The 22,609-nt window shown below is 46.3% G+C and overlaps 1 protein-coding gene across 1 annotated transcript in view; it reads right to left on the bottom strand.

Moving 5' to 3' along the window:
• PRKCE (protein kinase C epsilon) overlaps positions 1-22,609 on the bottom strand; it is a gene marked incomplete at its 5' end in the record, with an annotated part of 508,578 nt that overhangs the window by 352,931 nt on the left and 133,038 nt on the right. The gene's annotated exons all lie outside the window — the stretch shown is intronic.

Below are 22,609 nucleotides of genomic sequence, written 5' to 3'. Positions count from 1 at the left end.
TGTGTTTTCATACATCTATTAACGCATTTAATCCTCAAAATGAGCCTATGCGGTGGGCACTAAGATTACCCCGATTGTACAGAAGAGAACACTGAGGCACAGAGAGGCTAAGTCACCAGCCTGAGGTCACCCAGCAGGTGGGAGGGGAGCCAGCAGTCCTGGAGTTGGCGCTCTTCACCATCACACGCCACTGCCCCACCCCCTGCTGTCCTTGACACAGGGTTGACACACAACAGTGCTCCATAAATACTAGTTTCACTGGCAGACAGTTCCTCAGTTCACTCTTCGGCTTCATGTTTCAGACAGCCTCTCTGCTGCCTACGATTGAATTTCCTATCCGAGATCTGAGATTCGTGGCTTCTTCTGTCAGTGGGTAATAATAATCCTCTGCACTTGAACAATGCTTTACATTTTTTACAAGTGCCAACAGATCACCTCTCCCCCAAACACAAATCTGAGAACGTTCCCGTAATGTAAGTAGAACAAGTATGTGTAAGCCTCTTCTAATGAGGCGGAACCTTTACCCAGAGAGGTGGCGTGACTCACCCAAAGTCACACAGCTTTTCTGGGTTGAGGCTGAGGCTAAGGCTAAAACCCAGGCTTCCTATCTCTTGGTTCACTCTTCTTCCCACCTTAGGAAGAGATGGCTACAAACACTGACAGGAGATTTGCTCTGTAGTGGAATTCCCCAGATAGGGATATACGGATATGGATGGAGATGGGGATAGAGATAGAGATCAAGATAGAGATAAATAGGAGAGGATGTGCAGAGGTGTGGAGATACCTGTAATAGGTACCGTAATTTCAAAATTTTATTTAAATTAGTGCTGATGAGGGTCAAAAGATTTAAACTTTTTTTTAGATGGCATCAACATTTTAAAATAATATTTTAAAATATTTTTAGATGGCATCAACATTTTAAAATAATATTAAATCCAAGTGGTTCAAAATTCAAGAATCACAAAATGGTGTGCAGTGAAAAGACTCCCTATCATGGCTTTTTATTCGAGGGCCCATCTTCTTCTCCAAGCCTCCCTCTTCTTTCCATACTTGGATGACCTACTGTAACAATTTAGAAACCTTACCCCCTCCCAGCCTCAGACCAGCTCCGATTTTCCTTCAAGCCATACATGATGGTGACTTTTATTTTATTTTATCAACAATAGATAATACATGAACATTGCTCAGGTTCAGAAAGTACCAAAAAACAATTATAATGAAAAGCCAGACTTCCTTTTTTCTCTGGTCCCCAGTCACCCAGAAACTGTTACTCCCTTCTCTTATTCTTTTCAATGAGAATCTAAGTATTTACAAGGATATCCATACATTTTTTTTCAACTAAAATTGTAGACGTATGCACACTTTTCTGCATGTGTTTTTTCACTGAACAGTGTATCTTGGAGATCTTTACATCTGTACTTGTACAGCTCCCTCCTTTTAATGGCTACATAATATTCCATTGTATGGATGTACCACGAATTATCTGATGGACCTTTAGTTGCTTCCAACTGTTTGCTACTAAGAACAATGACTCAACAACCATAGATAATGGCTGAGGCAGAGGCTGCTGGGTCTCCCCAATATCGGGGTTCCCCTTCTTCCATACGAGAGAATTTTATAAAGGCCACATTTCCCAACCTCCCTTGCGACTAGGTGTGGCCACGTGACTAAATTCTGGCCATGGATGTAAGCAAATGCATATGTGGGGATTTTTAGGAACCTCCCTTGAGAGAAAGCAAACGTACCCCCTTTACTTGCTTCATCTTTATCTCGCCAGGAAACACTGTGAAATGAACAAAAATAATTACTGGTGTCCTGTCCAGGGCCCACTTCTGCATTATGTCAGACTCTGGCTGTCTTTGAGCTACTTTACAACTCTGTGAGTGGTCAAATACTGTCAATAATGCAAATGAGCCCCATTCATAAAAATGCAAATTACGTCAGTGGAGATGACGTTGATCTCGCAGTGAATATTGATCCATTTTGCATCTAAGTTCACGTCAGCATTCTTGTGGCCTATATATGTGTATGTCTTCAGCTCTCCTTTGAACCAACTATGACATCTTACTAGTTCCCTCATTAATTGAGTTAAATAACATCTTTACAGTGTGTTTATTTTTACATTTGTATGACAGTTATGATTTTACCTTTAAAAACATTATCCTTTAATAACCCTTTTCTCCATCCTGCTGCTTGGAACACAGATGGTTCCATCTTGGACAATAAGCTTGAGACCACCCTAGACAGAAGGAGCCCGGCGGGTGCCTGAGACCTGGGAGCACCCCACCCACCTTGGACTTCATCTAGACTTTTATGTATAAGAAAAACACATGTCTGTCTTGTTTAAGTGACTGTTATTTGGAGTTTTCTGTTACAGTGAAGCCTAACAGTGAAATGACTTCCAAGAGAAATTTTTACTAACAGAATATGTCGCGATTTCATCTTTATGCAGCTGCAAATTCTCCTTTAGACTGTTCTTGGCAGACATCATTAATCAATTCCCCCAGAGCCCTTACTCAAAATGCTTCTTCAGGTCACATTCTAAGTGGTCATTAGTATCAAAAAGAGTCATGAATGACTTTTAATTACTACTCCTGCTACAGGGTAACAAACCAGCACAAGTTTCTCAAATGTCCAGGTTCCAACGCAAACTTATTGATTTAGACGCCATCTTAGTCCTGAGAAGACTTAGATCAGAAAACTATAGGGACCTATGTGAAGGCCTGTAGAGTTTCAGGATGGGGGATGGGGGGTGTCTCAGCCCTTCCCATCAGTCCAGGATGCACCCAGACCGAGGTCCTGGCCTGCGATGAGTTCACTCACAATCTCATACCCACAAGGTCACAGAGGGAACAAGTCACCTGGATGGATAAGTACCACCGGTGCTAGTTCTGGGTAGACTGGGGCAGGGCACAGTCATGACTTAAAAATATTGGCCTGCCAGTGGGTAGGGGGCAGGATATATAAAGAGACCCCAAACTATAGTTCTACACGTGCCAATCCAGAGTACAGTTGCAGAAAAAGCACTAAGCTAGGATCAAGGAAGAATCATCCCTTTCAGCTCTGCTCCTAATTAGCTCTCCTTCACTGGGTCTCAGATTCCTCAGCTGAGACTGGACTAGGTGATTCCTAGGCCTAAAAGTATATACTTCTTTCAGCAACACAGTCTCTTGAGAGCATCTTCAGCTCAGCAGGGCCAGGTGCAGAGACAATCCTCGCGCCCACCCCCAACCCCAGGCAGCGGGGGGGGGGGGGGGCGCTCCAGTCCTGGCAGCTCCCTGGCAGCTAGCTCAGTGGTAGAGGAAGGGCTGGCGGAATCGGTGATTTCTCCAGACTGTACACAAACAGGAAGTCAGGGAGGGGTGATAATTGTTTAATCAGCTCTCTAGCAACACCTGTTGTGTTGAGTTTCCTCTAATCACACGAAAAGCCAGTGCAGGGAATAACAGTTTCTTGTGCTGGTTAATGTTGATCGCGATGTACCATCAAAGATGACAGGAACAGTATTCCCCTGACAATTTTCTACAGTTCCTTTTCTCAAACTTCTAAAGCTACAAATGTCATTGATCAAGTAGGTATATTTTGAGTGTCTATTACTGGTGCTCACCAGGGTAAAACACACATTGAATGCTGAAGGGGAAAGAAAGAACTGGAAGGCTCACTCCTTGCCAGCCAGCCACCTACAACTCACGTTTGGGACAAGACCAACCTTCAGAGAAGTTAGCCGGCGAGAAAAGCTGAGGTGAGTAGGTAGGGTGCTAAGGGTTACAGATGATCAGAGAGGGAGCGACCACTACAGTCTGGAGTGACTCAGAGTACTCGGTGAGCTGAGTTCTGAGGGCAGCCTTGCAGGATAGATAAGATCCCAATTAAGTAAAAGAAAGAACATTCCAGGTGCAGCGAGTGGCACAGCAAAGGAGTGAGAGTAGAAATGTCCCTTGTATTTTCAAAAGGGAGACTAGTCTGGCTGGACCAGAGAGGTTGTGTTACACAGCAGGCGAGAGAAAGCAGAAATGCGGGCTGGGGGGAGGGCGTGGCTGGAGCCGTGGTCCTCAGCCTGTGCGTGCACCAGTGGGCTGGTTAAATCGCAGCTTGCTGGGCTCCACCCCCAGGCTTTCTGCTTCAGGATGTCTGGGGTGGAACTTCCGAATTTGCATTTCTAACAGGTTCCCAGGTGATGCCGATGCTAATGGTGCTGGTCTGGGGACCGCAGTGTGAGAACCACTGCACCAGACTGTAGAGGGCCGCGAATGCTGAGCCGCTGCAAGCTCCGGGAGATCTTTCCCCAGAGGAGAGATGGAATGGGAGTGGCGCTTTGTTTAATTTGTATCCTGCTCTTCTCCATTTCTATGAATAGCTTTCTGCCCTTTGCTATTGTCTGTTTGTGTAGACATAGGATCACTAGACCGTCAACCACGACCTACCACCTCTACCACACTCCCACTTCTCATTTCTGTGTGAAACACATTGTTTTAAAGAGAAATTAGCAGTCATAACCAGAAAACACTGTCCAGGTGAAGAGTTCACCTTCTTTAAAAATGCCGAGTGAGTGTGAGAAGCCCAGATGGGATCATTCCAGCGTTACTATTTGTGAACACCTATGTGCCGGACACAGTACTTCACGCTTTACGTACATTATTGCAAGGTAGGGATTATCATCCCCATTTTACAGATGAAAAAACTAAGGCTGAGAACAGTTAAGTGGCTTGCTCAAGATCACAATATCTAATATGGGAGTTCCCTGGTGGCCTAGCAGTTAGGATTCCGGGCTTTCACTGCCATGGCCCAGCTTCAATCCCTGGTCGTGGAACTGAGATCCTACAAGCCATGGGGCCAAAAAAAAAAAAAAAAAAAATCACATCTGATGAAAGACAGAACCAGTACGCAAAACCAAGGTCTACCTTCTCTCCAGCCTGTGCCAGGCCTGCACCCTGTGGCCTGTCCTGCTCCGTCCACCCAGACCTGCGGAGAGCTCTTGGATGCTGTTTCAGCCCCTTCTTGTCAACCTCAGTGAGAACTGGCTCTCTGGGCAAAACGTCCGCAGGGACTCAATTTTGAAACCAGCCTCTCAGAAGTTCTGAGTGTCAGGCCCTCACTCCTCCGCACAGGCCCCTGGGGTTTCAGGGCTTCCTCAGTCCCTTTCCTTAGGCCCCTGACTCACCCATGGTCTCTCCTGGCACACTCTCCTCCTCAACCCCCTCGGGTCCTCCCTCACCTTCACTCAACCTGAGAACAACTGAGGGGACAGAATCAAGTCATCTGAGTCAAATAAGCCAGTTACAAAAGGAGAAATATGGTGTGATTCCAATTATACGAGATACCCAGAGTAGTCAAAGTCACAGAGCCGGAAAGCGGAATGGTGGTTGCCAGGGGCTGGAGGGAGGGGGGATGGGAGTCAGTGTTTAATGAGCACAGAGTTTTAGTTGGGGAGAATGAAGAGTTCTGAAGATGATGGTGATGGGTGCACAACAATGTGAATGTACTTAATGCCGCTGAACTAACTGTATGCTTAAAAATGCTTCAGATGGTAAATTTTTTTAAATTTTATTTATTTATTTTTGTCTGCGTTGGGTCTTCTTTGCTGCTCGTGGGCTTTCTCTAGTTGCGGTGAGCGGGGGCTACTCTTCATTGAGGTGCGCGGGCTTCTCATTGCGGTGGCTTCTTTTGTTGCAGTGTACAGGCTCTAGGCACGCGGGCTTCAGTCATTGTGGCATGTGGGCTCAGTGGTTGTGGCTCGCGGGCTCTAGAGCGCAGGCTCAGTAGTTGTGGCGCACGGGCTTAGTTGCTCCACGGCATGTGGGATCTTCCCAGACCAGGGCTCGAACCTGCGTCCCCTGCATTGGCAGGCAGATTCTTAACCACTGCGCCACCAGGGAAGTCCAAGATGGTTAATTTTATATTATGTGTATTTTACCATAATTTAATAAATGAATGAATGGAGGATCCAGTGATAGAAGACAATGGTATCTCCTGAGTCCCGCTCCAGGCAGCCTATATCTCCTGTATCTACTGCTCACAGAGGTGCAGCAGGAGGTGGAAATGAACATGAGCTGAGCGAGAGATAGACATGCTTGAGCCAAGAGAGGGGTGCGGCGGGGCAGTGCTGCTGACGGGCCAGTAGTGGAATAATAACGCTGTGTATGTGTAGGGTGCTCTTCAGTCCACAAGCTTTCTCACACACATGAGCTCGTTTGGTTGATGACCTGGCCAGGGTCCCCAGAGCAAAACTCTTCTAGAATCTACTTTCTCAGTGATGTACGTGTGGAGTATGAACTTTCCCCTTGAAGCTCGGGATGAGAGCCCCAGCCTCACCTCCTCCTGTCCCCTGGGGCTGCTAAAAGCCCTTGAGCTCAATTCAGCAAACACTGACTGAGTGGGACATGGGAGCCCAAGGGCATGGGCAGGGACGCGCTGGATGGCTGTGCAAACTTGGGCAAGTTCCTTGGCTTCTCGAAAGGTCATTTCTTCCCATGTGACACAGGAGCACTGTGATAGGAGCAAGGAGATAATGCATGCAAATACTTAGCACAAGCTCTCGATAAGTGAAAGTTCTTTGAGGATCTTTAATTGCCAAGGCCTGTTCTTGTAAGACCTTGTCCTGTCCTCCAGAAGTCATGGCCCAGGGAGACAGACGAGGAAAGGGCAGACACAGGTAAACACACCATGATGGGCTGGGTGAGCGCCGAACGCAGCCAAGAAAGGAGGATTCATCCCTAATTGTGTAACTTCTCCTCACCAGGTTCTAAATTCCCTAAGAGGCCCTATGCATAGTGGTTAAGCTCTTACAACCAAGTGGCTAGCCTGGATTTGAATCCAACTGTGTGATCTTGGACAAGTTACTTACCCTCTCTCCATTTTCTTATCTATAAAATAGGGATCCTAAAAATAGTGTCTAACTCATGGGGTTCCTATAAAGATTGGATAAATTAATGCTCAGAACAGTATCTGAAAAGGAAAAAGAGATATTCATGGCTTAGCTAGTCTAATCATTGGGTCTTTGACTTGTCTTTTGTATTCCCTTCTCCTTTGCTTCCAAATATCTAACCTCATTCTAGAAGGATTTAGGCAGCAGAACTGGGAACATACACTAAGTGCTCAAAAAACAGTTGATGAAGTTAAATGAACAGAGAATTTAAAGGCTTAATACAAAATCTCCCAAAGAAGCAAACAAATAGAGACGTCTTATGAAACAATCAAATTTGATTCCTGGTCGGCCTTCCTGTGCTAACTTGCCCTAATCTCTGATTTCCGACATCCGACGTCAACATGGTGGAGTCTCCTGCCAGAGACTTAATTCCCTGGGTCTCCATAGTCACTGGGTGGAGGAGGGGGCAGAAGAGCCATCTTTTCTCTCAATCCGAGAGCTGAATTGCTTTCCAAGGGGAACCATGTTCCCTCCCCATAGCATTGGTCTCCGCGAGGAGCTGGCCAACTCCAAAGCCCATAGAGCTTTAGGTTTTCCCAGGGCTTGGTCCTTCCCCTACCCACAGCCTTCAGCAACTCAGAGTAGGAGAAGTTATTCCTAATCAGGACAAAGCCCTGGAAGCCCATTAGAATAACCTGCAACTACCTGAACACTACGTGCCCGGGTCCTCTCCTCCAGATTCGGTTCAGTAGGTCTGGGGTGAGGCCTGGGCATCCGTATGTTTTAATGCTGCTATAGATCGTGCCGACGCTTAGCCAGGGTTCAGACCCACTCCACTATTTTCCCTAACGACTCTCGGCTTTAGCTACACGGCATTAAGCTTGCTGTACCTCGCTGCACCTTCACAAAGCTCTCATGTGTGTCATACACTAAGCGCTCACGGCAGACAAGACATTGAACTGAACGCTACGGCAGCGGAAACAAAGATGAATCAGCCTCAGACAGCACCCCCGGACCCCCCGTCCAGGAAGGGAGATATGGGTTCCCGCAAGACAGTGCATCTGACGCTAGGCTCAAACTTGTGACCAAAGGTCCTTCTCCCAGGATGGGTTGAGGATGAGGACCTGGGAATCCTGACTTCTAGCTTTGCCCATTTAAATAACATTCTCGCTGCAGAATCTCTGCAAGTTTAGGTAGACTATTTTATGGGAGTACCCTCCAAAAAAGCATAATACATTGTTTGAAAGTAAATTTATAGTGTATACAATATTCTGGGGGGAAGCACTCTGTTACTAAACGTTTCAGAAACAATTTACCAAACATTTATTCAGCGTAGCCCACAGTGGCTGAGTCAGCACTCATAACTGCTAGGGATGGCGACAAGTCCAGGACCGTCCAAATCCAAGCCATCAACAAATATTAAAGGCCAGTTTACAGCTGGAAGCAGAGAGGGATTAAAGTTAAAAGCCTCCCAATGACCACTCTCTTAAGGCAAATGTGACAAGCAGGGCCAAAGGGGTTCTAGGGAACCCTTCTCTCTATGACAACGCCAGTGGGAAAAGCATAATCACAGGCCACCTTCTGATGGCAACCCATGGCCAAAGGCAGCTGACACTGCCCAGGGGGTGAAATCCCAGTGGGGAAGACAAACTGAAACTTGATGATGTCAGGGTTAGTACCAGCTCCTATAACCCCACACAGACCCCGAAGCACTGTCCAACATTCTTGTTCTTGTCTTATTTTGCAATGCAAAATTGTCACAGCTAAGGGACCACATCATCTTGTACAATTCCAACACCTGGGCATACACCAAATCTTGTTCTCTTGCTTCTAAACACTCCCCTTTTGCTCCGGGACGTGTGGCGGTGATTAACATGATTTCTCAGAGATCCACCACTGTCTGACATTTTAAATTTTGAATTTTTCATCAAAGTAGCTTTGGCATATTGTTTAGAAATTAGGTTCCAACTTTTAAGCCACATTTTACTTTAAAAATATGCATCTCTGTCTACATATCTGCATTTTGTAATATTTTTCATAAAATTAGTTGACTTCCACACGAGTTGGACTACAGTTCATCTAACAGTTGAGCCTTCCACAATAAACAGGGGATAACAGGGACACCGCATCGTATACAGATGCCAGCTGTGTTCTCAAGTCAGGGACTAAGCAAATTGAAGCAATAGTCAAAACTGTCCTAGAAAGTCTTAAATCACCCACACCATGGAGTATGTATATTGTTTATGCTTATGTTTCTGTGTCCAAGGATCTTAATTCACCTTGAAGTTTGAGAACCACTGAACTGGATCTTTTTTTTTAATATAAATTTATTTATTTTTTATTTATTTACTTTTGGTTGCGTTGGGTCTTTGCTGTTGCCTGCAGGCTTTCTCTAGTTGCGGTGAGCGGGGGCTACTCTTCGTTGCAGTACGCAGGCTTCTCATTGCGGAGGCTTCTCTTGTTGTGGAGCACGGGCTCTAGGCACGCGGGCTTCAGCAGTTGTGGCGCACAGGCTTAGTTGCTCCGCGGCATGTGGGATCTTCCTGGACCAGGGATCGAACCTGTGTCCCCTGCATTAGCAGGAGGATTCTTAACTACTATGCCACCAGTGAAGTCCCTAAACGGGATCTTTATGGAAGGAACAAAAGGAAAGCCCCTAGGTATTCACAACTCTTTCTGCTTTTAGAGAGCTATCAAATCCACTGCCATGAAAGGGGGCTGAATGGAGTGTTCTAAAGTGTTCCAGCTTTCCTGGAGGGTTTACTCCATTTGTTTAGAACTGTGCCTTAATCCATTTTAATTTGTTTGTCGTTGTGAAGATTAAGCCAGAAGACAGCCTCATCTTCAGTGGGAGGTAGGCTGTCAAGGGCCCTATAATAGTCTTACTCTGTTGAGATTTTCGAAACACACATTAATGACAGCAGTTCATCTAATCTCAGACACCATCACTTTTAAGATAAACCATTATTTTATCTATCATTAAGAAAGAAAAAAATGCTGCCAATTAAAGTGTAACAGACATTTGTAAGATGTATCTGGAATTCATAGATGCTAAAAGGCACAAAATTGCATCTTAGACTCAAGGAAACAGCATAATGCTTTTAAACCTGAACCTAGACGGTAGGTATTATTATCCACATTTTGCAGAAAAGGAAAGGAGGAGAAGTGCAAGATTAGCCCCAGTCCCAGGGCTGGTACATGCAGCAAAGCTGGGACCCTGACTCGGTTTCCTGACCAGTTCTGGGCACCATCCTAAGATCCACAGTGGCCTCCCTCCCTCCCTCGGGCAAGGCAGCTTGCCTGGTGGCCGCCAGGAGACATCAGGGAAGGACATCCTCTCTGGGACCTCACTTCCTTTCCCCCAGAACCTCCACTCTCACTGTGCACCCCAGGCCTTCCACAGACCCTTCTCTACCAGCTCCCAAACTGGACCCCTCATCTCCCCTCCACCACCCCTAACACTCATCACTAAGTCCTGGGGATTCTCCTAAATATTTCTCCAGTCTGCCCCCTCCATTCCAATTAACATGCCCCAGTCCTGTTCATGCCACCTTTTGCCTGGATTCTAGACAGCCCTCAAATTGGTTCCCTCCTCTGGTCTTCTCCTTTCTAAATGCATCCCTGATAAATTCATTTCAAAATCCAATCTCTAATGAGGCACTAAAAATGGCAACCCTTCAGCTTCAAATCCTTCCATCATGGCCTCTGAGACCACCGAGAGGCACCCAAGCCTAGCAAGCCGGGCCCCCAGGTGTGGCTGACGTTCTCCAGCCTCACCTCCAACCACCCTCCATCAAACCTGGTACACCCTACCAGGTGTACCCAGAACACTCCAGCATTGTCACTCACCTCTCTGCTTTTGCTCGCGCGGTTCCCTCTTCCTGAAATCCCTTTACCAGCTAATTCTTATCCATCTCTGAAACTTGCTGAGGAATCTTTTCTGACACAGGTCAGCAATCCATTTCCTTTACGGCTGCACTGGTGTCCGTGTACTGTCATGCTCTCTTCTATCTACCTCTTAGGGTGGATTTGAATCACCTGGTGGGGAGGAGCTGGGACCCTGGCTCATTCGTACTTGTGTGTGAGTGCCTAGCATAATGCGCTGTGCACAGGAGAGAAATCACGAATATTTGTAGAAGGAAGGAGGGCAGCCAGCTTTACTAGTTCTGTTCTACCCTCCTTCCCCAGTTTTACCTTTTTTTTTTTTTAAATTAATTTATTTATTTTTGGCTGTGTTGGGTCTTCGTTTCTGTGCGAGGGTTTTCTCCAGTTGCGGCGAGCGGGGCCCACTCTTCATCGCGGTGCGCGGGCCTCTCACTATCACGGCCTCTCGTTGCGGAGCACAGGCTCCAGACGCGCAGGCTCAGTAGTTGTGGCTCATGGGCCTAGTTGCTCCGCAGCATGTGGGGTCTTCCCAGACCAGGGCTCGAAACCGTGTCCCCTGCATTGGCAGGCGGACTCTCAACCACTGCGCCACCAGGGAAGCCCCCTTCCCCAGTTTTAATGATGGGAGTTTTATTTTGTTCTTCTGCCTCAAACTCCAAAGGTTAAAACTCCCCACGAGGCTTAAGGCATGGTCTTGACCCCTGCCCAGCAGCCACTTCTGCCAAATCGTGGTTGTCTCTCGTCCTTTTCTCTAGTCCTTAGTCCTTCCAGGGAACGGAGGCTGCCCTTGAACCTGAGTCTAAGACCGGGTTCCCAGTGCCTGTTGCCAGAGCCTGTAGCCTGCCAGGCTTTAGTACCTGCCAGGTACTAAAGTACCTCCTTTAGTACCTGCCAGGGCCTGCGGGTCTGCTGGGGGTCTGGTCACCCCAGGCCTGGCCTGAGATCACGGCCAAAGACACAGGTGACCTGACTGCTCTCTGGAGTGGCCGGCCTAGGGTGGGGCTCTAGGGAAGGCGGGGCACCCTACCCCACCTCACCTAGCAGCCTGTGACTGGACTGAGCAGAGTTTACAAAACTGCTTCTTGCATTTGCTGTAACACGTCACCCAGTCTGGGGCAGCCTGCCTCTTCGGCACCGACTCCCGCCCCACCTCCTGCAACTGTACGTTCATTTACTCAACGTTATACAGCCAAGCGAACCAGGTAGGAAATCCCTGCCAGCTTGGCCAGCCTGGAGGGAACTACCCACATACCTGTCCTCTCCCTCCCCAGGGCCACCAGGGGGGCAGTACCCCACCCCAGCTCTCCTCGCCTCGTGGACGAGAAGTCCAGATATCCAGATGCTAAGGGCTTACCTCCCTCAGCCACAGCCCAAAGATGCGATGCCAGCTCCCAATCCTGCCTGTGCTGGACAGCCCTGGCCCGGCCCTGGCCCGGCCCTGCTTAGAAAGCCATGCATATCACAACATACAAAAAAGTTTAATTTATTAAAAAAGCACATGGTGTTTCTGTTGCTAAGGAGCCAATGCACAGTACAGAGCCAGCGCGACACATTACTCTAATCATCTCTCTCGTGTCAACATAATTCAGGCCCCAGGGACATGTTTCCCCACATTTCCTGTCCCAGGTCCTCAAAACCAAAGATGACTATCCAAATGCCAGGAAGATGTGTGTGTGGTGCTGCTTCAGACAGTGGAGACCAACCTGGCTTTGGAGTGTAGGGAGATTTGAGGGATCTAAATGCTAAAGTAAGAGAAGCAGCAAACTAATTAGTCTGAACAAGTCTTCCTTTCATATCACATGACTGAATGCAACAGAGTCTTGTATAACCAAGTATATTTTTCATCAGTGTCAAGAAATCACTTTTGGGCTTCCCTGGTGGCTCAGTGGTTAAGAATCCGCCTGCCAATGCAGGGGACATGGGTTCGAGCCCTGGTCCAGAAGATCCCACATGCTGCAGAGCAACTAAGCCCGTGCACCACAACTACTGAGCCTGCGCTCCAGAGCCCGCGAGCCACAGCTCCTGAAGCCCGCGAGCCACAACTACTGAAGCCCACGCGCCTAGAGCCCGTGCTCCGCAACGAGAAGCCACCACAATGAGAAGCCTGCGCGCCACAACGAAGAGTAGCCCCCGCTCGCCACAACTAGAGAAAGCCCGTGTGCAGCAACAGACCCACCACAGCCAAAGATAAATAAATAAAATAAATAAATTTTAAAAACAATCACTTTCTTGCTTCTCTTTGTGTCCCAATTCCTTGTTCCAGAGATACTCATGAATTCGTGTGGCATTGGTTGTTGCAATGGCAGCTGAGGAACATTCTACAATATCAATTCATACTACTCTTAAATGTGTGTAGACTTAGGTCTAGATATAGCAAGAGAAAAGTGATACTGACTTTGTATATTGACAACTAAATGGATTAGAATCCTAAAGCTGTGAATGGTTTTATTTATATAAAAACATCTAATGAGATTTAATTAATTTTTCAAGTTAAATTAAAATTTTAGGGCTTCCCTGGTGGCACAGTGGTTGAGAATCTGCCTGCTAATGCAGGGGACACGGGTTTGAGCCCTGGCCTGGGAAGATCCCACATGCCGCGGAGCAACTAGGCCCGTGAGCCACAACTACTAAGCCTGTGCTTCTGGAGCCTGTGCTCCGCAACAAGAGAGGCCGCGATAGTGAGAGGCCCGCGCACCGCGATGAAGAGTGGGCCCCGCTTGCCACAACTAGAGAAAGCCCTCGCACAGAAACGAAGACCCAACACAGCCAAAAATAAATTAATTAATTAATTAACTAGAAAAAAAATTTTAGCTTTAAGTAATTTTAATTAAAATTTAATATTCATTAAATTATATATTTTTGCCTTCTACTTTCATGGATAATTTTGAATATTTTAGAAGAATATTTTTTTGAAAACAATTTAATTTTTTAATTTTTATATTTATTTATTCCAACTTATATATCTGATTAAAAATATATTCAATTTTTATACCTTGAATATAATTATAATTTATTGTGTAATTCTTTAGATCACTGAGGATATGAGATCACAGTAGAAACAGAAAAGAAAGTGGAGCTCAGAGAAAAGAAAAAACAAAAGAAAAATAGAATAGAAAATCAGTAATGAAGGAAAATGTTACATTTTTTAAAACTGCAAACACTGAAAGAAAAGAGACTTCTGTTGAGCATGGCCTACCTACAATTTGAAACAGAATATTACAGATTCTTGATTTAGTAAAGATTCAAGACTTAACTACTGATCAAAACAATGAAAATTAGGGAGACAAATATTCCCATCAAATGTGCAAGCTGAACTTAACATTTTGCTAATAACTTTCAATCATATAAAAATCTGGCTTTACACATTTTTTTTAATAGATCTTTACTGGAGTATAATTGCTTCACAATACTGTGTTAGTTTCTGTTGTACAACAAAGGGAATCAGCCATATGCATACATATATCCCCATATCCCCTCCCTCTTGAGCTCCCTCCCACCCTCCGTACCCCACCCCTTTAGGTCATCACAAAGCACCAAGCTGATCTCCCTGTGCTATGCTGCTTCCCACCAGCTATCTATTTTACTTTCGGTAGTGTATATATGTCGATGCTACTCTCACTTCGCCCCAGCTTCCCACTCCCCACCCTGTGTCCTCAAGTTCATTCTCTATGTCTATGTCTCTAACGAAAAATCAGAAAGAGAAATTAAGGAAACAGTCCCATTTACCATCACAACAAAAAGAATAAAACACCTAGGAATAAACCTACCTAAGGAGGCAAAAGACTTGTACTCAGAAAACTATAAAACACTGATGAAAGAAATCAAAGATGACATAAACAGATGGAGAAATATACCATGTTCTTGGATTGGAAGAATCAATATTGTGAAAATGACTACACTACCCCAAGCAATCCACAGATTCATTGCAATCCCTATCAATCTACCAATGACATTCTTCACAGAATTAGAACAAAAAATTTTACAATTTGTATGGAAACACAAAAGACCCCGAACAGCCAAAGCAATCTTGAGATAGAAAAACGGAGCTGGCTTTACACATTTTAAAATTTTGTTATTCTGAGGATATATTTGTCAAGCTAGGAAGCTAGCACATATTTAACAGTTAATTTGTTTCAATATTCAGATACATGGTGTTCAGTTAGCACCTACACCACGTCCCATGAATGCTGGGGGCAGCACGTATATGAGCCTAGGCGGGAAGCAGTGTGTCTCAGTGGTAAGAGCATGGACTTTCAAGTTCAAATCACTGCTCCGTACTTACTAGCTAGATGACTTAACTTCTGGGAGCCTCAGTTTCCACATCTATAAAATGGACACGGTAAAACCTAGCTCGTATTATATGTTCCATAATGTAAATTTCCCTTTCACATTCTTTAATTCCTTATTCATGTTTCCCATCTGCCTTTTACAATCTCATTTAGCCTAATCCAAGGCAACAATCGTTTCAGCCGTGCGCTTCCTTTGCACAAATGACTCTGCGGCTCCTTGAGATCCAGCTGGGACAAAGTACTTAAAGCGGTGGCCCTGGAAACCTCATTAAACTTGGCCTCTCCAAGGATGCCAAGGAGCTGGTTCCCAGGTTTATGAGATTATGCATCCCCGAGAATTCTCCACAGGAATATAAGATGAGGAAATGGGAACAAGGCTACATCCCTGTTTTCTGGCAAATCCAGGGGCTCTGTAAGCCCTGGCCATTTGCTGTACTGGCAGTCTGCATTCTCATTCTAACCAAAATCCAGCTGAATATCAGAGCCCCGTGAGGAGGCCTAGACCCCCTCGGCCTTCACCGAGATAAAGCACAGCATCATTTACCCTAAAAGCATAACACCAAAGGTGCCAAGGCAGCCCCAGTTCAAAAAGATGATGAAGTGCATGGCAGCCCTTCCTGAGTGTATGGAGTCTCAGCTGTCCGTTCCAACAGGCCTCTGCCCTGGCAGGTGAGACCCTCCAAAAGGACCTGGTGCAGGGCCTGTTCAAATGCTCAGTCTCTCTGAGGGGTTCCACCACCTTCCACAGCATCAGTGGGCTCAACTGGTTTGCACAGGGAATAAATTGAGGGGAACAGTGATTTCAGCCCTGTTTCCAGAAGATTACAGAATAAGGCATAAGAGGTGGCCCCCAAGCTCTGGAAAGGACACTTGTGAGAGTCAATAGGTCTGCTATGCACCATTTTACTCGGTCCACAGGTGTAAACCGGGACTGTCCAGGGCACACTGGGATGCGCTGTCACGCCAGTCATGGAGAGCTGAATCACTCCAGTAAGGACGTGGGGATCCGTGGCTCCGCTCCCCAACCCACCCAGCCAGCTGTCTTTGGTTTGGGTTGTGCTCAAAGAAGACTGAGCAATGTGGCCAAAGGAGTAAGGTGACGAGATCTTGAACTCCACAAGTGGCCAGCTGTGTGACGTCTGTGTGACGTCGGCTAGAGTGGGTTTGGGGGCAGTTTCTCCACGTGGACAATAGGCTAAGAATACCCTCTGGACCTGTTACACAGAGGAGGTAATAGGCAGTGTGAAAATATCACACACTCCACTCCCTCCTCTCTCCCCCCCTTTCAAGTCTGTATTCTCTGAAACACCTTGGACCCTCCTAGGCACATACTCTCCTGCATTGTTATATCTCAAATAAATAGCAAATAGAGCTATGTGACCTTGAATGATTTTTTTAAGCTACTTTGTTATCTTTATTTGTAAAGTTTAAAAAGAAAAAACTCATGACCTTTCCAGCTCTACAATTCTTGACCTGAGCCTGAGCGAAATGCCCGCTAACTAATAACGATGGCTCTCCCTATTGATCACGACGCACCAGCCACTGTTCTCAACACTTTACCTCTATTTGCTCATTTCATCTCCCCAGCTACCCAGTGAAGTAGATATTATAGTGACCCCGTTTACCAGATGGAAAAGCTAAGGTCAGAAAGGTTAAGTTGACTTGCCCGGCATTAGACTGCCCGAGTTAAGGCAGTGCCTCTTCTCAGGTTCAAGGTTACTGATAATTTCAGTTTGGTAAATACTAAACGGTATCATAGGACATCAGTAATAGTCAACCCTTACGTATGTGGCGATTACTATGTACCAGGCACTGCTCTCAGTGCATAACATATAGGAACATTTAATGCTCGTGACATCTCTAAGAAATAATTATTATCACCTTGTTTACAAGCAAGGACACTGAAGCATCCAGAATTAAGTAACTGCTCAAGGTTCCAGCTAGTAAGCAGGCTGGGATTTGAATCCAGGCAGCCTGGCTCCTTGGTCTGTGTTACCAGGCACATTACGCTAACCCCACCTGGACGTTTTGTGAACATAGAAGAGGGACAACGAACCTGAGGCAGGGGTTGGGGTGGAGATCCTGGAGAAGATGTCAGAGAACTAGCTGGAGTTAGGCAAGTAGAACAGGGAAGGGCATTCCACACTGAAGGGATAGCATGGGCAAAGGCACAGCGGCACGAAGCATTACGGCATTCAAAGAAATGCAGGTAAGGCTACAGTGAAGGGAGACGAGGATGGGAGAATTCCTCACAGATAATGAGCTGTGTTTCCTTTTCTATTCTTTTTAACTTTCCTGAATGCCTGAAATTGTTTGTAATAAGAAAAAATTTAAAGCAATGTCACGCCTCAGTAGAAATCATACAAAAAAAAAAAAAGGCATAAATCCACAGTGGACAAATGCATGGAGTCCAAGGGCACTGCCCAGCTCTGCCCGGCTCCTAGTCTCCTGGGTGGGGTTGGCAGGCAATGAAGTGAGAAAGGGCTCAGAGCATAGCGGCCGATTGCCAGAAAGCCCCTAGGGAGGGAATCAGAGCCCAGGGAGCCAGGGTGTATGGTTCTGGAGTAGCTGACTGTGATCTTTGGGCCAGGCAGGGAATCTGGTGTAGCCAAGCAGCAGATCACAGGCTGAGTAAATTGAAAATGTTCAACCATTCGAGGTTCGAGGGAGAGCACAGGTGTACAGAAGGGGAAGACGTGGAAGGTAGGAGTTAAGGAGCCCGAGGTCGGAAAGCACCTGTGCCACAAGACGTCTCAAGAGTAGAAGCTCCAGGTGCAACCTCGGGTCCCTGCGGCAGACACACCTGCTGGAGCAGGACCGGGAACTCTGAGCCCGGGTGCCTGGCTGGCTCATAGCATGGGTGCTGCAGTCTCTGGAAACCCCAGTGGGGTGGGACCTGGAGGAGAGGAAGAGGGGCTGGCCTCACCTCCTTAGGAAGGTGGAAATGGGCCCCTCAACCTGGCAGCAGCAAGGGAAGGGTGGGTGGCACAGAGAATAAAGAAAAGAGTTTGGAAAGCAACAACAAACAACTACAAAAACTGGATCTGAATTGTTCTGCTCTCATCGCCTCTGTGATCTTGAAATTTCTACGTCTTTGAGGTTCTGCTAAAAAAGAAATGGGGCACTAACAGCCCCTCCGCCATATGGTTCCATGAGAATTGACTGACACCGTACCACCCAGCACACTGACCAAGCACACAGCAGGTGACCAGTCCGCGATGGCTCTAGTTATGATTACGATTGCAAATGACTAGAAATGGAGAACGACGGTACTTCAGCCACCCATGTAAGGAAGACAGGAAGTCAGAGACCCTCAGAAGGAAAAGAACAAAGCTGTGAACGATCAGGGACCAATCACACTTCTCCCCCCCAGGGATGGCATTGTTGGGTGATCGTCGCGCTCTTCCTAAGATTTCTAGCAACAGCAGCACCGAGTTTCTTCCCCAGGCACTTTGAACCACAGAAAAGTTTTGCACCGGGGACTGTGCTAGAATAAGGCAGGAGCTGGAAAGATGAGCTTCTAGTTTCATTCAGGCTGATTAACCCTTCCCTAAAAGATAAGAAGAAACACAACCCTGAGTGGAACCCTTTCTTGTCTGGCCTGGCAATGCATTTGCCATTTTCAAAAACAAAAACCTCTCCCTGAATAATTCATTATTCAAAGGAAACATCAGCCCAGAGAGCTCCACTCCATTTATTCCGGCATAAGTGCTAATCTTGGGCCCTGTGTGTTTTTGAAAAGGATCCACATGAGAAATCACTTTTTAAAACGTCGATATCTGAGAAGGCAAGCAGAGAGTTTAAAAGGGCCATAATTCATAAATCAGTGACGCCACCCTCCCGAGGAAGCGTTCTGCATTGACTGCTCAGCAATTCCATTTGCAACAGGCTGAAACATCTGCGGCCCCTGAGTCTCCAGCCAGAGTGGAGAGCCGCTGCCCCTCAATAATGAGGCAATGTTTCAGTGACCGTCAGAATCTTAGGTTCTTTGGGATTCAGGAACTGGGCTGTGGGATTACTCTGAGTTTTATCTAAATCTATTAGCTTCTGTTATGCACCAATAACCACAACCAATCTGAATCAAGCAAAAAACCAACACTTTGCACAGTCATGACTCAGCGCCCTTTTCACCTGGCTGTTTAGCAAGGTAAGACCCTGTCCTCATCCATCACAGGCACCTGCACAGGTTCTGGCTGAGCCCGGATCCTGGACCTAAACCTACAGGAGTCCCTCAGTATCCGCCAGGGAATTGGTTCCAGAACCCAACCCCCGCCTCTCCCAGTGGATATCAAAATCCACGCATGCTCAAACCCCATAATTGGCCCTCTGTATCCTCAGGTTGCACATCCACGGGTTCCGCATCTGCAGATTCAACCAACCACAGATCTTGTGCTATGTTTTCATCAACGGTTGGTTGAATCTGCGATGCGGAACTCGCAGATACCCAACCCGCGGATACCGAAGGCCGACTCTATCTGTGGGGAAATTTAAACAATTGTTCCTTTTATTGATGGTTCCGGACGGCCTCAACCAAAGCACAGAGGTTGGCGTTGATCAGGGCTGTGCAAATAGAGCCCCACACCTGGCACTGGCTAGCTACCCAACATATGCTTATTCAGAAGTAAAAGCGAGAGCGTTAGAGAGAAAATCAGGAAGCCGAGGAGGCCGTTTAGAAGTTGCTTTTTGACACAAACCTCACACTGCTGGAGGAATACAGGCCAAAGCTATTGCTCAGGAATTCTGTGACAGAGAAACAAGAGACAGAACATCTGAGCGTTCTCAGCGTTTCCAAAGAGCAAGGCTTGGGGAAGTCTAGATACAATTTCTTCTTCTTTCTTCCTCTCTCAGCTTGCTTCCCTCCCCCAGAACTGTCTAACCAAACAGAGAACACAGGCTAGCAAAAGAAGAAAGAGAACAAGCGAGAAAGAAGAGCAGAAGCCCAGCAAACAGACCAAGAACCAGTGGGATTCAAAGCGGTACGTCTTCACCATTCACCCAAATGCAACAAATAGGAAGGATCCTTCACAGCTCTCTCACAGTCATCAGAGTTTTCCAATACATTTTGTTTATTGAGTACCTCTTCTGTGCCCTGTTTTAAATCTATTCTGGAAAAAGGGAAGGTAAATAAATGGATTATACCACCTACCATTTATCAGTTCTTATGATAGATGGATGGATACATTAATAAGCATTATCTCATTCAATCCTAAAAACAAATATAGGATTATTGGAGGATAACCCCATTTTACAAGTGAGAGACCCTAGGCACAGAGAAGTGAAATAAATTGCCCCAGGTCACACAGTCAGTGAGTGGTAGAAGTGGACATGAACTTGGGCAGTCTGGTGCCACAAGCCACACTCAACCACCACACTCTCTGGTGTCTTAGAGCTGGAGGAATAAGCTGAACAGAGGTGAAGAGGCGGGAGGGGCTATTTCTCTAGCTTTGTGTTTAGGATAGTGATGGGAAGTGCTAGTGACAATAACACTTAAGATTTATTGAGACCTTACTATGTGTCAACTGAACCCCATGCAGTCATTTACAACACCCTACAAGATAGGCGCCATTATCCTCATTTTATGGATGAGAAAACCGAGATCCAGAGAGGTCCCGCAGTGGGCTTGTACTAGAGCCAGGATTCCCATCCACACAGCCGGTGGCAGAGTTTATGCTATCAACCATGATACTCTTGCTGGAGTTGGAGCTGGCCGTGAGTATCCGAGCTTCAGTACTGCTTTAATAGCAGCAAGGGCAGATCTGGGCACAGTAACCCCCCATCAAGACCAGGCTGTCTTTAAGGAAAGTACAACTGCTTTGTCAAGCTACCCATAAGATGGGGGGTCAAATTAGCTACCAGGATTCAATTCAGCAGGTATTTACTGGGTTTCTATTTGGTTACTTAACTGACTCCATACTTCAAGAAAGAAATTAAAGAAAGAAAGGATATGGAAATAAATTAGGGCATTATAAAAGTACAGTGTATGTGTCACTACTATATTTAAAAAGGCTAACCAACAAGGACCTACCGTATAGCACAGGGACCTCTGCTCAATGCTGTGTGGCAGCCTGGATGGGAGGGGAGTCTGGGGGAGAATGGATACATGTATATGTATGGCTGAGTCACTCTGCTGTGCACCTGAAACTATCACAGCATTGTTAATCGGCTATACTCCAATATAAAATAAAAAGTTTAAAAAAAAAAGTAGGGTGTATGTGGATCCAATTGGCACAAAGGGGTGCCTGAAAGAAGGAAGCAAGACCTCTTGGGTACAGGACTGGGCTGAGGGACTGCTATATGGGCTCCGCTGGGCAAAGGGCTCTGGACCGGTCCCTCCACCTGCTAGGCTATGGCCTTTCCCCCATTGGAAGCCTCAGAGCCAGACTTACAGCTCCTGGGGTCTTTTCCATCTCCAGGGTGAGTTATTCCAAGTAGTGGATTTCAGTCTTTTAGTAGCAGGATCCTCTTTATCAGAAAGTCCAATATCTAAAATGGACAGAGGGAGCTGATCAGGTGGGAATGGGGGCTGGGGGCCAGGAGAGTGTAGGCCACCATGATCTATCCCTGCCAAGCCCATATAGGTCATGGGCACCTCTACAAGCCAATTTCTAAACCTCCCCTTGTCACCAAAGTGAGCTGGCTGTAGACGACAAAAGGGGAGAGAGGTGGACCTGACCTCCTTGGAAGGCCAAGATGCTTTTATAGAGGTCTAGAATCGAGTACAGGCCACAGGTCTGCTGGGGCTGTGCCCCATCCCCCACCCCCATCCCCCAACCACCACTATCACCACACCATCTGGACCACAAAGTTATACTGTCAGCTGCTTGGTTAGAAAATCAACAACCTTGAAATCTTCCAAGGAAGGCAGAGAAAGAGATACAAAGTGTGTTCACAAATCAATTTTCCCAATGCCCAGAGCTTAGTACATCCCTCCTTAAGAGTGATAGCCTTCAAAGTCTGCAGAAGATTAAAAAGGAGCAGAAAAAAGTAGAGGGTTACCCAAGGTTGCAAGCACAATGGCCAGAATGTGTGTAAATACTGGAGTGGCCCTGTGCTGCTTTGGATCCCCTGATATAACGGCCATTTCCTGGAGCCCCGTTTCCTCTCATTGTGTTTCAGTGGAACAACAATGTTATAGTGAGAAGCTGCTCAGTCACATAGGTTATTTTAATAGATACATCCTACAAGCCTTGAAAACCTGCTCTATGCTCTGATAACAAGGCTAAATATATCACAAGCCCTAACAGTGAATTGGAGAATCAAAAACAGTGAGATTGGAACACACACGTGTGTGTTTTTTTCTCAGCGCATCCTGCAAGTTTCCTCACATTCTGGCCTCCTCGACACAGATTCTCATGATTCTTCCCCGGAGCTCGGTTTAAGTCGCTGCTCTCATGCAACACTGGAGAATGTTGTTGCATTGATTTATCTTTTTTGGCATCTCTCATTCAACTGCACATTTGATCTGAAAGCTGAAGGATGATGCTGTCATTTACGGATATGTGCATTTTTGCAAATACAAACATGCAGGTGAGAAAACACGGAAGAGCTAGTTACACACAGCTGTCTGTCC

The sequence above is a fragment of the Grampus griseus genome, assembly GCF_964374135.1.
Source record: "Grampus griseus genome assembly, chromosome: 15".
NCBI classification, from domain to species: domain Eukaryota; kingdom Metazoa; phylum Chordata; class Mammalia; order Artiodactyla; family Delphinidae; genus Grampus; species Grampus griseus.
Note: the sequence above shows the minus strand (reverse complement) of the source record. Positions and strands in the feature narration are given on the sequence as shown.